Source organism: Trichosurus vulpecula, chromosome 2 (assembly GCF_011100635.1).
Source record: "Trichosurus vulpecula isolate mTriVul1 chromosome 2, mTriVul1.pri, whole genome shotgun sequence".
NCBI lineage: Eukaryota > Metazoa > Chordata > Mammalia > Diprotodontia > Phalangeridae > Trichosurus > Trichosurus vulpecula.
Window position 1 is genome coordinate 46,336,311 of NC_050574.1, and position 13,254 is coordinate 46,349,564.

The following is a 13,254-nucleotide window of genomic DNA, read 5'->3' on the forward strand; positions in this document are numbered from 1 at the left end:
CCATCTATAATTCCATCAACATTAACTCGTCTGCCCTTGGTTCTCTATCTCAGCTCACAGGAGACAACCTCGGCATGTCAGTCTGGAGGTGGCCTTACAGGCCACCTAATCTGACCTGAACAGGACTGCCCTCTACAAAATGAGGGACAGTGTGGCATAGGAGATCATGGCCTGACACAGAGGACCTGAGTTTATTTCCCAGCTCAACTATTTACTAATTTGCATGAGCTTAGGCAATCAGTCACCACGTATTTATTAAGTGAATTGGTGCTAGGTACCAGGAATATAGAGATAAAAGGGAAATAATCCCTGTCCTCAAGGAGCATTCCATAGGATGCCATGCATATCTATATAAGCATATATTTATGTATGTACATAGATTGATACACATAGGGTGTACCAAGAGTCTTAGTGCAGTTTTAAACTGTATATAGGTGTGTGTACGTGGGAGTGAGGGAGGGAGGGAGGGAGAGGGAGAAAGAGAGAGAGAGAGAGAGAGAGAGAGAGAGAGAGAGAGAGAGAGAGAGAGAGAGGAGGAGGAGGAGGAGAAGGAGACAGGGAGAGAGGAGAGAGAGGGGGGATGGAGGGGGAAGGCAGAGAAAGAGAAAGAAGAGAGAAAAGAGATAGAGAGGTTGGGAAAAAGAAGAGAGAGAAAACAGGAGATAGAGAAAGAAGAGAGAAAAGGGATAAATAGAGAGGGAAAGAAGGAGGAGAGTGAGGGAGGGAGAAAGAGAAGAGAGAGAGACGAAGGAGGGAGAGAGGGAGGGAGGAGGAGAAAGAAAGAGAAGGAAAAGAGAAAAGGGATGGAGAGAGAGGGAGGGAGAGAGGAGAAGGAGGGAGAGAGAGAATGTGAGAGAATGTTTTTTCCAGAAGCACACTAGCCACCTGGGGAGATCAAGAAAGGCCTCATATAGAAGGTGGTACTTGCTTTGAAGGAAACTGAAAATCCTAAAAGGTGGAGGTGAGGAAGAACATTCCAGTCATACAGGCAAATCCCTTAACTCTTTTGGGTCTCATATTCCTCGACTGTAAAATGAGAAGGCTGGATTTAAGCAAAACAGAACCAAAAACTTGTCAGGTAATATTGTAGATGTAAATTCTTATTCAGGTATAAAGTGAACTCTTGGCTTCCGAGGTCCTTTCCAGCTCTGCCATTGTATGATTCTGAGATGACCACCAAACACTCATCTCACGTCTGCTGGAAGCATTTGCCCTATGCCCTCTGCCTCTCAGTTTCTCTGGCCCCCTTCAAGATTCAGCTTTGAGCCACCTTCTGCAGGAAGCCTTTCCCTGTGCCCCTAGCCACCAATGCCTTCTTCTCTCAGATTGCCTCCCATTGACTCTATATTTCTTGTATGTGGTTAGCCATTTACATGTTGTCTCTCCCGTTACCATGTGAGCTTCTAGAGAGCAGGTACTATCTCTGCCCATCTTAGCATGCCTCAGCTCTTAGAACAGTGCCTGGCACATAGTAGCCCTTACTAAGTGCTTATTGACTGACTCACTGACTGCGTGAAGACCGAAAATAGCTCACTCCATTTCTAGGTAACTTTAACTGGCAGGAAATTTCCTCCTACATTGATCCTAAATCTACTCCTTGGCCATTTATACTCACTGTGCCAAGTTCTGCCCTCTGGGGCCCAGCAGAACAAATCAAATCCCTCTTCTAGGTAAGAAAAAAATCTTTGATTTGGAAATTTCTCTGACTGCTTCTGAAAGGTAGGCAGTGTTAGCTTATTGCAGTACATTTTGTTGGGTGGTCATCTGGCCTGTAAATGCTGCTTGTCCCTTGAAGACCTGAGGTTCGATGAAGCCTCTTAAGCCACTTGCATATCCTGCCTGTCATCCATGTTGGGCCGACTGCCCTCCAGACCTTGGCTGAATGAAATACCATTTCTGCATCACTGCACCAGTTCAGACTGCTTTTTTAAATAAGCCTGCCTTTGCCCGATGCTTGAATATCTGTCATACGTGTGCCCTGGGGACATATTAGGTGGCTGTGCATGTGGTAGCTTCGTGGGGTTTATGGCCCATTTTCCTTTTACTGTTACTCCCAGATGTGAGATACCCTCATGGCCCCTTCTGCCTCTGCCCGTAGACAGTTCTGGATTCTTTTCTGATCCAGCTTGTTGGTAACAAATTCCTTAGACTTCACATCACTTAGACTTCATGTCAGTAGTAAAGGGACAGGACAGATACTCCATTTATAGTAGCAACAACTGTGACATTAATGAAATCCATCAGCAGCAAATACTCCCAGTGTTTATAACTCCAGGCAAGCCACCTTGACTCCTGCCAATCTGTCCGGGGATAGAAAGTGGTGAATCTAGCCTATTACTCCAGACCACCAAGAGCAAAACAAGGAAGGATAGAAACACCAGGAATACAAATTTGGGTTGGATTATCTAGAAGTAGAAGGGGCCTTAGAGGTCAGCTCTCCCTCCTACCCCTGATTTTGTAGGGAAACTGAGGCCCAGAATTAAAAAGACTTGCCCAGAGTCGTACAGATAGGAAGCATGAGAAGTGGGATTTGAACCCACATCTTCTGATTTCCAAAGAACTGCCTCTTCTCCTCTTTCATACTATCTCCCTTTGTTAGTTGTCACAGAATCACAGAATCTTCAGGAGTGGGGAGTCAGTGTTGTATAATGCAGGAGCTCTGCTCTCCAGTGAGAGGTATACTCCTTCCAGAGAATGAATGAATGCAAGCAAAAGCATTTACTAAGCTTCTACTATGTGCCAGACACAGTACTAACCACTAGGGATCCAAATACAGGCAAGCAAGGCAGATTCTGCCTTCAAGGAGTTTACTTTCTAGAGGAAAACAACACATATAGGGGAGCTAGGGTTGGACAGTGTGGGTGGGAGAGTTGGCTGGTTTGAACTGGCCAGGAAATGACCTGGTGACCTGCATCTGGGTGGGATCATTTTATTCAGAAGAGCTGGGGACTCAGGGACCATAATCTGAGTTCCCATGAGAGGCAGAGGAGGGTCAGAGTGACTTTGGCATGGTTTGGAGTGGGATGTGAAGTAGGTGGCCAGGCAATGAGAGAAGAGCCCAGGATCCCAGAGATGGCAGTGAGTTCTAATGGGAATCACAAGACTCAAGCATGGTAAGGAGCTGATTGGGAAGAGATTTTCTGCAAAGTGGGGCTGGGCAGGAACACAGAGAGTTCTCCACACTGTAGTGATCACGTTGTATCAGCATCCCTCATTCAAACTAGGGAGAAGGGGAGGGGAAATGTGGAGTTCTCAAACTTCCAGTAAAGCATGGGGTGCCCTTCCTTCCTTCCTTCCTTCCTTCCTTCCTTCCTTCCTTCCTTCCTTCCTTCCTTCCTTCCTTCCTTCCTTCCTTCCTTCCTTCCTTCTTCCTTCCCTCCTTCCTCTTTCTTCCTCTCTTCCTTCCCTTCTTCCTTCCATTCTCTCTTTTCCTCTCTTTTTCTCTCTCTTTCCTTCCCTTCCCTCCCTTCCTCCCTCCCTTCCTTTCTTCCTTTTCCCAATGTTCAATTCCAAACTTCCTCATCCTGGTTGTGTTTTTTTTTGCCTCAAAGACGTTTGAGAGATGCAGTTCAGAGATCTCCTTGCCTACCAAGACACAGGTGTGTCCCAAAGCTTTCTATTGGGTACCATACCCTTATATCCATATATTGTAGGATCTAGAATGGGAAGAGACCTTAGAAGTCTCCAAAGATGATCCCTTCCATTTACAGAGAAGGAAGGCCTCTTGCCCAAGGTCACACAGTAGTAAGGAACAGGGAAAAGATTTGAACCCAAGTCCTTTGACTATAACCCCAGTGAAATTTTGATTGCAGCACTTTGCATAGTTGTCCATAGGGTAAAAAACCAAAAGTCAAGTTGTTCACTTATCAACAATGCTTAAAAGTTTCTCCATAACATCCAGGTAAAGAAAGAAAACACAGATTTGTTGATGGCAGAGGCAACCATAACCCCAACCCCCGCCATTACTTCTGCCATCTGGGGTCAAGCAAATCAAGTCTAGAGTTGTCCCTTCCATGTTGTGGGGGTTAGGGGTGCAGTACCCAAATGATCTGGAAAATCTGCATAAAATTTTTGGCCCTCACTTCATACCAGACAAGAAGTCTGATTTTTTTCTTTTTCTTTTATGAGGTGTTTACAGTACCTTATCATAAAATGTGGGTTAAGTATTTGGTCGTAGGCTCTCTGCCATCTACTGGCTTTCACCCATCAGCCATGGCTTCTGCAAAACTCCCCCCAAATTCCCATTCAATTTCTCGTGCCGATTCATGATATTTCAAAACCAAGATGGGGAAAGTCGTGATATGGAAGGGATAACTGCAGCCCCTCTTCTCTTTGCCAAGTCCAGACCTAAAGACAGTTCTCAGGATCCCCCAACCCTTCTCTTCTCCAGTTCGATTGAAACATTTTCTTTCAGTCCACCCTTGGCAACCTCTAAAGAACATGAATGTGTTCATACCATGAGGTGTCTCCTCCCCTTGAGGCCCATGACCTCCTCTATTTGAGGAAAGGAGCTGGAGACAGCTTTCTGGATTTTTCCTCCCTCCTTATTAGGAGTGACCCAGGTTAACCATACAGGTAAGATCATTCTGTGCATACATTTCAATATTAAATTTCCAGCAATGTGATTGACATTCACCCAGCTCTTGGATTTTAGCATTTCATTATTAACTGTAGCTCAAACTCAATGGAATAAGTGATCTCACTTTGTTAGGCCCAGCAGGCAAATCAATCCATCCATCAATTAATACATCTTTATTAAGTGGCGTCTATGGACAGCGTACTATGCTAGGGGCTTGGGATGCAGAAACCAGAGGGAAACAGCTACTGCCTTCGATGACCTTCTGTTCCATTGGAGGGAGAGAAGTTCAGAGGTAAGCAAGAATAGGACAGTATAATAATAAAAATAAGGGACATATGGTGCTTTAGAGTTTGTGTATATATAATACACACATTTATAAATGCACATGCATATACACATTCATATATCTCATTTAATACTCACAACAACCATGGGAGGTAGGTGCTATTATCACCATTTTATAGATGGAAACTGAGGCAAACAGAGGTTAAGTAACTCATCTAGAGTCACACAGCTGGTAAGTGTCTGAGGCAAGATTTGAATTCAGGTCTTCTGGCTCCAGGTCCAGCACTCTTTCCACTACACTATATAGCCTGTATCCATATCTAGATAGGTATGTGTATGTGTATATATATATATATATATATATATATATATATACATACATACATACATACATACACATGGAGAGAGAGAGAGAGAGAGAGAGAGAGAGAGAGAGAGAGAGAGAGAGAGAAATGAATGAGGGAGGGGAAGGGGAGGAAGAGGGAGACAGAGAGAGACTGGACCAGTGATGTCATTTTTATTGATTGTCATTGTTATTGGTGAGGAAACACTTCCTGCCAATATAGATTGGCATCTTTTCAGCAATTTGTAGTCTTAGACAGCCCTCTCCAGTTACCAAGTGGTTTAGTGACTTACCCAGGGTCACACATTAAGTATATGTCAGAGGTAGTGGAACCCAGGTCTTCCTGGCTCTGAAACCAGCTTTATATCCATGCCAAATTGTCATATATTCATCTATATAATCTATATTTATATCTATCTAGCTAATAGATAACTTGAGGAGGTAGGAAGGTAGAGAGACAGAGAGATGGATGGGTGGAGAGATAAATAGATAGATAGATAGACATAGGTGATAGGCAGATGAAAGATAAATAGCTCGATAGAATGATTGGTGAGGCACTGTGTGTGTCTATGTTTGGAATGGGAGTTTGGTGTGTCTGATATTTTCAAATGGAAATTGGGAAAATATGAATTCTCTCAGTTTCATATTTACTTGGCTCAGAAAGTAAACTCAGACTGGCCTGCTTACTTTCTCATCACATACAAAATCCCAGAAATAAGTAACATTTGCACCTGACATTTCCTGTTTGAAAATTGCACAGACTTCCATCCATTTCCAGCAGAGAAGAGTCAGTTATCTGCCACAGGTAGCCTAGATCCTGCCCTTTCTCTGACCTCAGTCCCTGCTAAGTGGTGCCTGAGCCTTGCCAGGAGGCTCCAACCAGCCCCACAGCCAGGATTCCTCTGCTTTCCTTGTTTAGCTCACCTTCAATTTTGATATCTAGAATGGGCATGATAATGGTACCTACTTCATAAGGTTGTTGTGAGGATCAGATGAAATAATGTGTGCAAAGTGCTTTACAAACCTTAAAACACTGTACAGGGGTGGGGAACCTGAGGCCACATGTAGCCCTTTGGCTGGATCCAAACTTCAAAGAGTAAATAATTTGGATTCAGTCCAAGGGATGCACTTGAAGACCTAGAGAGCCACACGTGGCCTTGAGGCCACAGGTTCCCCACCCCTACACTAGATGAATGGCGGCTGCTATCATCATCATCATCATCATCATCATCATCATCATCATCATCATCATCATCATTCTGAGATGGTGCTGTCCCATGATTCTCATAGACAGTACCCCGCCTCTCCTGCATCGTACCCATCACAGAGTTTCCACTTAAAAACTACTTTTTGAGTTGGATCTGTTTTAACAATCCAGCTAGCAGCTTCTGTGGGGGTGTAAGATCCACCCACAGCCAGCACCCAGAAAGCTGCTGGCACACTGGGAAAGCACAGGTTCTTTTGATCTGCTTAACCAAGGAAAGCAAGGTGAAGGGGTTGATGAGCTTACTTTAATCCAGCATACAGACAGCATTCAGTTAGTTCAGGGGAGCATACAGACAACATTCAGTTAGTTCAGGGGAAAAAGCCAGCACCCTGAACTTCAGAGCAAATTACAAACAAATTACAAGCATCAACAGACAGACCAAATATAGATTCATTCACTTGCTTCAGGGGAAGAGATCAGCACCCTGAACTTCAGAATATTCATTTAGTTCAGGGGAAAAAACCAGCACCCTAAACTTCAGAACAAAATGCAAACAGATTACAAATATCAACAGACAGATCCAATACAGTTCATAGTTACCAACATCTAGGTTCAGTCCGGGAGCTCAGAACAAGGGCTGGCACAGAGTCACAGTCACCACCACTGCTGCTCCAACCGAAAAGGGATCTTCAAGCTGTCTTCTCTCCTCTTATAGAGTTTTTGACATCATCAAGCATTGCCTGAATGACCAGAGCCAATTGGTTCTTGAGTTTGCCCCTCCCCTTAGGACCCTGGGAGGTTCACATCCATGTAGATTAGGTTAACACCCAATAGGGCATGGCTCTGGAGTTAACACCTCCCCTTAGCCAGCCCCATGAATTGTCACAAAGAGGCGGACTTAAACCCACGTGGTCTAAAAGCCTCTGCTGTCCCAGACATGTAAACTAGGCCCTCCCTGGAGTTAGCCCTACCTTGGGCCCCAAGGGCCCAGCACCTAGTAAGGCTTAATGAAATAAACTGAGTTACTCAAAGAAAACAAAGGCCATTTTGCCTACCGACACAAGATCACAGGGAAAAGTGGGTGTCAAAATGGACTTTGGTGTGTTACAAATAAAATTCTGAGAGACAAATTTTCCAGGTATTAATAATCAGTTTATCAACTAGCCTAGCCAACAATCAATCAGTTGGTGGTCAATGGTTTCTCTCAATCACCAAAGACAAGAAATGTAGATTCTGAAACACCTTAAACCAAGAGTGTGCCTTCTGACTGGGAACACCCTTGACAGTGAAGCTCAACCATGATTGGTGGACAGTTAATGAGGAGGAGGGCTAGAAACTCCCAGTTCCTTCCAATTACCACATCAATGAAGGTGAGAAGGTCAGCTGAGAGAGTGGCCTGGTCATGAGTTTTGAGTTCTCTCTAGGAATCTTGGCACCCTGACCAGGTTCTCTTCTGATTTGGTTTCTCTTTTATGAGTTGAGTTGCCCTGAACTATAATGAAGGGGGCCAAGGACAGGGTTTCTTTCCCCCAGAGAGGGACCTCACTCAAAGTGGATTCTGTTTATACCCTAAAGCGGTCCCTTGAGCAAAGCTGGAATGCTTCTGACATTCTTCAGCCAAGGAAGGACTCCACTCTAAGCTAGCCTTTTTACAGAGAAGGGAATATTCCAAATTATTGTTAATAATTAAAGGGTGCAGCATTAAAATTAATTTCTCTCAGATGGTAGGGAATATCTAGGAATTACCAAAAGCACTGCATACTTTTTCACTCCTTTTCCATTCCCATTCCCTTTCTTCTGGTCAATTCTGGGCCCAGCTCATTGCAGGGCTGCCTAATTTAGGGGTGACATCCCTTCTTACCTCATCTAGGCACATTGCAAATGTGACTGTTGGAAGAGATAATTTTGTAGGTATCACGTTGATTTGATTTAAGTCAACAAGCATTTATTAAGTGCTTATTGAGTGCCAGGCACTGTGCTAAGTGCCAAAGATACAAAGAAAGGCAAAAATAGACCCTGCCTTCAAGGAGCTCATATTCTAACAGGTTGAAGGTGACCTAAGAGCTCATTCAGTCCCTCACTGTTCTGATAAATGATAAAATTGAGGCCCAAGGAGGAAAAATGTCCTTTCCTATTTTTAATACTATTTAAAAATTTGAGTTCCAAATTATCTTCCTTTTTCTATTCCCTCTCCCACTCATTGAAAAGGCAAGCAATAGGATACCCATTATACATGTGAGGTCATGCATACAAGAAAAAGTGAAAAAAATATGCTTTGATTTGCATTCAGTTCATCAGTTGTCTCTCTGATGGGAAACATTTTCCATCAGGAGTCCTTTGGAATGGTCTCAGATCATTGTATTGATCAGAGTAGCTAAGCCTTTGACAGACAATCACCTTGACAATATTACTATTACTGTGTATGATGCTCCCCAGCTCTGCTCACTTCCCTTGGCATTGGTTCATGTAGGTCTTCCCAGGTTTTTCTGAAATCATCCTACTTGTCATTTCTTATAGCACAATGGTATTCCACCACAATTATATGCCACAACTTGTTCAGCCATTCCCCAATTGATGAACATCCCTTCAGTTTCCTATTCTTTGCTACCACAAAATAAGCTACTATAAATATTTTTGTACATATGAGTCCTCCCCCTTTTCTTTGATCTCTTTGGGATGCAGACCTAGTAGGCCTCTTGGCTGTTCCATGAACAAGACACTGCATCTCTTGCCTCTGGGTATTCTCTTTGGCTGTCCCTATGCCTGGAATGCTCTCCCTCTTCCATTCTGCCTATTGACCTCCTTGGCTTCCTTTAAACCCCAGCTAGAATCCCTCCTCCTATGGAAAGCCTTCCCAATCCCTGTAAATTCCAATGCTTTCCTTCTGTTAATTATTTCCTGTTTATCCTGTATACATCTTGCTTTGTATATAATCGGTCTTTCCCATTAGATCATAAGCTCCATGAAGGCAGGGACTGTCTTTTGCCTCTTTTTGTATCCCTAGTGCTTAACACATTTCCTGGCACATAGTAGGCACTTTATAAATGTTTATTGAATTGAATAGTGGTCTGGCTGGGTCAAAAGGTATACAAAATTTTATAGCCCTTTGGGCATAAGGAAATATACTTCTTAAATTCACATAGCTAATAAGAGACAAGACCAAGACCAGAATTCAAGCCCCTGACTCTTTATCCAATATTTTCCTGGTTGTGTCATTGTATCATATGAGACTGTGAAGGGAAGGCACAGGAAAGTCTAATGATTCAAAAATAGAGGCAGGGACCATAGCTCCTAATTTTCCTGCTTTGGGAAATACACTTAAATTCTCAATGGCATAATCAGAAAGCAAGACCACAGAAGCTCTGATTTGGTGGGGGCCTCAGAGGCCATCTACTTCAGTCTCCTCCTGAGCAAGCCCGCCTTCTCTGGCAGGTGACAAGTGGTCAAGCAGCCTCCACCTGAAGCAGTTGTTATTATGGAGCTGGAAGTCATCAGCGGCTTGGAATAAAGTGCCTCCCTGATGGCGGCTGCGCCTGAGGGTGCTGATGAATGGAGAGCATCTGTTCTGAGTTCTGCGGAGCTAGCTGCTCAGAATATCGGCTTCAATGTTTCATGTTCCTTCTCACCAGATGAAGGATTCATTTGAAATCCCCATCCTAAATGCAGCCAGCACAAACATTCCCTGAGCCAAAAAATGGGAACAAATGCATCTTAAATCTGTGGGGGCCATGCCCTTGCAGAGTTTATATTCATGAGTCTGAGAGTGAAAAGCCACATTTTGTATTTTTTTACAATAGTCAATTAAAAAAACCCACCCACCAACCTGGAGGGGAGGTGGGGTGGATAGTAAAATGGTAAAGAACACTCCAACATCTCTTTCTATTTACTGGTCTTTTGACACAAAACACAGGCCATTTTCCTTGGGGCTTTGCTTTGAGATGATTAAAGACAGCTGCAGAGAGGACTGGTGGAAACTTTCTCTTGGCCCTGGATGTAATGACAGTGTCCATTTCATGGTGATGAAATAAGACAAGTGAGGGATGATGTTGAGCTGATGATCAGCCACAGATATGCGTCTTTCTCCACTCATTTTCACTGACTTTCTACCTGCATATAGCATGTAGGTGGCAGTGTAGTGCAATGGATGGCACTGGATTCAGCATTGGATCTGGTTTTGAGTTCCAGATCTGCTGCTTCTTACCTGGGTGATCTCAGGCAAGTCACTGTCCCTCTCTGGGCCAGAGGACAGAGCTGGACTAAATGGTTTTTAAGGTCCTTTCCTGCTTTAAATATATGATCCTGTGATTCAGAACCCAGAGTGGGTAGGGATCGCAAGAGTATGGATTTAGGTCTTGGCATGACTTTTTATGGCAGATTTCTTTCCTCATCTATAAAAGGAAGGGTCTAGTTTAGAAGGCCTTTGAGATTCTTTCCAGCTTTGAATCTGTATCGCTTATGCCTGGAAAGTCCTCCTTCCTTACGTCTACATTTTGGAATGCAGAGAGAGGGCAAATATCTTGATTAGTAATAATAACTGGCATCTATATAGCACTTTAAAATATTATGTCATTTGAGCTTCATAACAACTCTATAAGGTAGGTACTGTTATGATTCCCATTTTACAGATGAATCTACTGAGGCAGGCAGAAGTTAAGTGACTTACCTAAGATGACACAGCTAGTAAGTGTCTGATGTTGGATTTGGACTTGGGTTTTTCTGACTCCAGGTCCAGTGCTCTCTATCTGTGGGGTGCCATGAGGATAAGATTTGTCATATAAGAGAATCTTTATTTTCAGGGAAGAACCAGAAATGGAAGCCGAGATTTCTGGAAGGTCTCTTTTGTGAACTCTCAGCTGTTTCTTCTTGAACACATTCCTGCCCTGGATAAATGTTACGTGTTGAATCTAGTGCTCCTAGTCCCTATGGAGCTCTCCTGTGAGATGCTACTCCAGAGCCTGGCCACAAGACCCCTCCTTGCTAGGCTACTGCTTAGTCTATCAGTCAATAAATCAGCAAGCAAATATATAACACCTACTGTGCAAAGTTTTGGGATACAAATTATTATTGTTCAGTCATTTCAGTCATGTCCAACTCTTTGTCAAGGCACTTGGGGATTTCTTGGCAAAGGTAATGGAATGGTATGCCATTTCCTTCTCCAGCTTGTTTTCTATAAAAACTGAAGCAAACAGGGTTAAATGACTTGCCCAGGGTCGCACAGCTAGTAAATATCTGAGGCCATATTTGAACAGGAAGATGAGTCTTCCTGACTCTGGGCCCAGTACTCTGTCCGTTGTGCCAGGGGTATAAATATGAAATGAATAAAAATGAAATGATACCACCTCACAAGAAATTTACATTTTAATGTGTAAAATGAGTGTGTACATACACATATATACATGTATAAATTTGTATATATATGTGTATTTATATAAACAGAGAATGAGTATTAGGTATTAGATACAAGGTAACTAGGATGGAAGGCACTAGAAGTTGGGGGGTCAGGGAAGGCTTCATGTAGAAGATTGTGCTTGAATTATGTCTTGAAGGAAGAAAGGGATCCTATGAGGTAGAGGTGAGTGGGGGGGGTCATTCTGGGCCTGGGGGACTCCCAGGGCAAAAGCACAAAGGTTGTAGATGGATTGCCATGAGTGAGGAATGGAGAAGAGTCCAGTTTGGTCAAACCATAGAGGAAGAGGAGAAGAAAGTTTTATGAGCCTGGAATTGGTAGGTTGGGGCCAGGCTGTGAATGATTTTATAAGCCTAATGAAAGTATTTATATTTTATCCCAGCAGCAATAAAGAACCATGAGAATTTACTGAGTAGGAGAGTGATGTGATTTTATATATATATATATATATATATATATATATATATATATATATATATATATACATATATATATATATATACACATATATGTATATATATACATACATATATATATGTATAAATAGAAGAAAAGTCATTTTGGCAGCTGTGTGGAGGATGGATCAGAGTGGGGAGAGACTTGAGGCAAGTCTTTCGTTATCATCTGGATGAGAGGTAATGAGGGTGGGGAACCTGTGGCCTCGAGGCCACCTGTGACTCTCTAGGTCCTCAAGTGCATCCTTTTGATGGAATCTGTCACCCTCTAGGTCCTCAAGTGTGGCCCAGCCAAAAGGCTGCATTTTAGGACCTAGAGGACCACATATGGACTTGAGGTCACAGGTTTCCCACCCCTATTACACCATACTATATTTTTGTAGTACTCTATGGTACTGACTAAAATGCAATAAGGGTTCTGAGAAGAAAGAGGGCGTTATGGACTGCAGTAGTCTAGGAAAACTTCCTAGAGGAGATGGTATTTGGACAAGGGAGAGGAGACAGAAAATAACATCAGCAAAAGCATGGAGAGATGTTCCAATCAATCCATTTTAATTATTTTCTCATTATTATTCTAAAAATATTTGACACATTTTGTTTTTGTGTCAACTACATTTCACTATACAAGGTGTCCCCAAAGTCTTAGTGCAGTTTTCAGCTTTAATAGCTATTAATTTAATTTAAAAATTCAATAGCTATTAACTGCACTAAGACTTTTGGGACATGTGGTACATTTCTTCTCTTCCCAGAGGAATAGAAACAAAGAATAGAAAAGAGAGACCAGAAAATTCAGCAAAACTAACCAACATATGTTAAAAAAGTCTGCTGTTATATACATTGTTGCAGCATTCTACATCCACACCCACAATCTCTCACTTCTACAAAGAAGTTGGGAGAGATACCTTCTTGCATCTTGTAGCCAAGCTTGGTCATTATAATCTCTCAGTATTCAGTTACAATTGTTTTGTCTTTGTTGTT

The 13,254-nt window shown here is 42.8% G+C and overlaps 1 protein-coding gene across 1 annotated transcript in view; it reads left to right on the plus strand.

Moving 5' to 3' along the window:
- Positions 1-13,254, plus strand: part of LOC118836418 (putative uncharacterized protein C1orf196) — a 364,276-nt gene that overhangs the window by 165,261 nt on the left and 185,761 nt on the right. The gene's annotated exons all lie outside the window — the stretch shown is intronic.